We start from the raw sequence: 4,887 nt of genomic DNA, 5'->3' as shown, positions 1-4,887 counted from the left end.
GAGCGCGCCTTCAGCCCCCGGTTGGGGGGGGGGGGGGGGGAGGGGGTACATTAAGAATGTGTTTATACTTATAGTTAATTATTATGCTAGTTATATTATGTTGATTAGCTTAACAGTTAGTTGTAGTTGTTATCTCAATAAGTTATTATTTTGTTAGAAGCCAACTATACACAAATGTCATAGTGATATAATACACGTGTGCATATACGTTTTCCTCTGAGAGGTTTAATTCAACAAGGTAGTTTGCTTTCCTTACTCTTCTCTTTACACTGACTTCTCCCTCTCTTTGACACTTTGATGTCTGTCTTATATAAGTGCAAACAAATATTGGAATGTGAAATATGATATTACCTTCATTTATGTGTAGCCTACAGTTAAAAATGTTTATTACCTTCATGTTAATATGCACTGAATCTGACATTATGACAATTTGGTCTAGATACAAAAATATCAAAAATCATATTATGTATTCTATGTGCATATTTATATTGGGTAGTGGAAGAGACTAACTATTTATTATGAATTCATAACTGATAATGGCTCAACTTGGAAATTATGCACACATAATGTATTGGGATAGCAGACGTTAGATTAATATAACAACTAAGAGTTAATGTTGCCATAAAAGAATGTGGGGCAGCGGATGGGGTTGCTCCTCTCTAAACTAGGGGTTTTGGGGTCGAACTCTGGGTATGAAAAATTCTTGGTAGGAAATACTTCTCCAATAGGGCCCTACACGGCTCCAATCAGAATTAGTCGGGTTCTATGGGGATATCGAACACCAAATGAGAAATCAAAAATAAAAAAAAGAACTTTATTGAATGTGAAAAATTTGAGAGAAAATGATGTGCTCAATTTTGTCTGATATATTAATGTATATACATTATTTTTAAAAAAATGTTAAATGATTTACTTTAAACTAAAGGCTAATACTCCAACTTTGAAGTTAAGAGCTTCCCCCTATTAGCATAGTATAGTAAAAACATAATATATGATATGATTAATGAGGGTCCATTAGCACATTACGAAGATGGTAAATGTTCACCTGTTGTTTAGAAAAGGTGGTTCATGCCCTTGAAAGGAGATGCCTTTAATAGGAATGTCTTAACTACCAATAATGGTTTTTATATGGCACAAACTCAGATGATGCGCAAGCTCCTGTCAAATAATTAATTAATACCATGTATGACTCAACCTTGTATGTTTTTTTTAAATACGCATTTGATACACCTACTAAATAGCTAATGCCCTACATATCATTTATTTATTTAATTTTTTTTTCCTTACAAATGTTTCTTGCAATGCTTTTGCAGATTCTCTAAAGTAGCATATCTTATTGCTATAAATCAATTGGATATTTGCGGAACAATAAGCACATAAATGTTGTCACCAAAGACATAATATGCTGCTTATTTGGTGTTCAAGTTTGTAAATGGGTGCGACAATAGCCTTCCATATGCTAAATCAAATATTAGGTTTGTTAATTATGAGAGTGAAATTGATGCTGAAAATCAGGCCAACACTGTGTACCTTCCTAGATTGCAAGAAAGTGGGGGTATCCCAAAAATGAGAAGAGATGGATGGATATTTTGATAGCAAGAAAGGCACCACGGTCCTGTTGAATCAAGACTGTTTGAGAAGAATTATTTTTACAAAATTGGACTCATTGTTGAATGAGTTGAGTTTCGTCCAAAAAGAGAAGTGGATATGGGAATTTATGTTTTACATATTTTGAACAAGAAATCTTTGAATTCTTATTTTGATTACTAATTCAATGTTTGCAATTTACTACAGACAATTCATATACATTGCATATCCTTTAAGTATTTAATATTACTTAATAATTTGGACGTCCTTTTTCTACCAGTAGGTTACCTTAAGGCCAATTTTGTGGCCTATATTTTGGATTTAACTTTTAGAAGGTAGAAAAGGGTGAAGAGAAATTCCTTCTTACGATATTTATGATGTTGAATTTTCTTCTCTATTTAGTCTCTGTTAGTTTATGTACTTCTAGTTTTATATTAGAAGAGAGCTTTGATGAATCTTGAGGAGGGAGAAATATTTTTTTGGATTTCAACTGATGGATCAGTTTCAACTATGTCGTCAAAGGAAGAAACTATAGTGTTATCATTTGGATGTTGTTTTTCCGAAAGATTTCTATTCTTTGGGATAATTTATCATATTGATCTTCATCTTCTTTAGGTGCTAAAGCTAATAAGGTATGACAATACTATAAGTCGATATTTTTAATGATTTTTTTGGGAATATTCAGAGAAATGATAATCCTGCAAAGTAAAAATAAATTTGACTAACAACATGATACAATCATTGTGGTAATTTCTCAAGTACCAAGACCAATGACGGAGGATGCTTGGCTGATTCCAGCTGATATTCCTGCAGCCTTCGGGTCTGTCTGAGATCATCCACACACCTACTCCTTCTAACATCTTGTCGCCCTTTGTCTCTTTGTCCACGTCATGAGCATCCGAACCTTCCCTAGCTTGTAGCATATTTTTTGCTTTCCCTTTATTGAGAATGCCTTCTCAGGTAACCAACTTTCTTGCCTGTCTTTGTTATTTCCCTCAAGTGCCACATGTATTCAATCAATTTTCACCCTACACAATAGGAAAACTAATGGAATTACATGATCAATTACTTGGAAGAAATTATACCCCATCTTTCCGATGCTTCTCAAACTTTGTTGACAATCTCTTTATGCTTGATTGGATCTATAACACCCCAAATATTTCTAAGTTAAGATCTGAACTATTCTTTATTTGTATAAAGGTAAATTCCTTAGTGTAAGAAAGAAATTAGATATGAATTAAGGTCATGTCAAGCCCCGAGCCTACACCCTGGGTGGGATTGGCACTCGAGAACCATTGCTGGCCCCAAGCGAACCCTTGTCCTGACTTACTACTCAGCAGAAGACTTAATTAACAAGAAAATAGTCTCAAAAGATAATTCATGCAATAACTTAAATAAGTATTAACTAGCCAAAATGACAACTTAAGTATTAACATCAACAACTGAAAATGGAAAGACTAAAGAACTATAGCTATCCATCTATGAAGCCTCTAAAACAAAGAGGGATGTCGGGACAAGACCCCTGATCATCCTAACAACTTAAGTACTAAAACAATGTAAAAGGGGTCCACCGAAAAGCAATGAGGCTCACCAACTGACTCTGAGTGCTCAACTGGATCAATGAGGTGCTGGATGTTGATCCTGATTACCTGTATCTGCATCATAAAATGATGCAGACCAAATGACATTAGTACATTGAATGTACGAGCATGGGAGGGAAAAACTAACATGACATAAGCTTGAAAGGAATCTGAAAAGAACACTCACCTTAGCTTTACTCAACTCAAATGCAAAGTAAAACAACAATAAAGGTATAGTTTATACAAAGCATTTTTAAAACAGTACGTGACAACTCAATGTAATAAATAAATACAATAGCAACTCAGTTACATATAAAGTAATATAACAATGTGGGAGTTTCTCTAACCGATAACCACCACTATGAGCTAAAGTGATGATACAACGTCTCGCCCACGCTACTAGAATTGTCCTATACCTTGTCGTGATAGAGAACACCACAACTAAGTGGATCCACTAGTCTATGCTAAAAAGCACTAAGGAATCATCTAAAAAGTATGACCCTTCTTACCCATGATGGCTACGTGGTTTATTGAGACTTGAGTTATTGTGAACTCGTTCCCATATTGGTGCTCAATACTAATCCCAAAATATACTTAGCTCATATGTTTTAAAAACAAAAACTTTTTCTTTGTTTAAGATAATTACTCAAAACTAGCTGAAAGGCTCTATTGGAAATCGATGTTTCCTTTCTTGTTTAAACGTGAAAACATTTCAAGTATTGGGATTACTTGGTTCCCATATAATATTTTGAAGAAATGAACTTTACTCTTATTCTTTACTCAACTCAAAACTCAAGCTTTAAAACAACGATAAAACATTTGTAATATTTTTTTGGAAAACTCTATGAATTTCTCTTAACCTAACTCTTAATTTTCATTAAATTGAATTATGGATTCAAGGCTCATTATCTCATGTTCATTGATGATTTCATGATGTTTATACATACCTTAGAGTATAGAAATCAACTAGAAAACTTAGGTACATTGCTAAGGAACTCAAACGGAAAGAAGTGGGAAAAAAGGTGGAAGACTAGCAGCCCTGGCGCTCAGAGTGGCGCGGGGAGCCAGAGGGTGAATTTCAGAAGCTAGGTTGGGGCGCTCTGGCTGGCGCGTGCCCCAGAGCCCAAACTTCAAAATCCTCTTTGGGGCGCTTTGAGAGACGCGGTGCCCCAACCTCCTCCCTAGGTTTTGACGAATTTTCTTGCTCGTTCTTCAACTCTAAACCCTCTAGATTCAATTGGTTCTTTTCCAAAAGACTTAGAGATGTGGATATCTCTTCTTTATATCCTCCTCAACTTCCCAAGTAGCTTCCTCAACAAACTGGTTTCTCCAAAGAACTTTGATTGATGCTACTTCCTTGGTCCTCAACTTGTGAACCTGACGGTCTAGAATCTGAACAAAGATCTCATCATAAGAAAAACTATCCTTGATACCAATATCTTCAGTAGGTATGATAAGTGAAGGATCTCCCATGCACTTCTTCAACATGTAAACATAAAATACCGGATGAACCGCTGCCAACTCTTGGGGTAGCTCTAACTCATAAGTTACATTACCAACCCTTTTGGATATTCTGTAAGGGCCAATATACCGAGGGCTAAGTTTTCCCTTCTTACCAAATCTCATAACACCCTTCATGGGTGAAACTTTCAAGTATACCCAATCATCTACTTCAAACTCAAACTCCCTTCTCCTAACATCAGTGTAGGATTTCTGACGA

This window comes from Solanum tuberosum, unplaced genomic scaffold, assembly GCF_000226075.1.
Source record: "Solanum tuberosum cultivar DM 1-3 516 R44 unplaced genomic scaffold, SolTub_3.0 scf00325, whole genome shotgun sequence".
In the NCBI taxonomy this organism is placed as follows: Eukaryota; Viridiplantae; Streptophyta; class Magnoliopsida; order Solanales; family Solanaceae; genus Solanum; species Solanum tuberosum.
Note: the sequence above shows the minus strand (reverse complement) of the source record.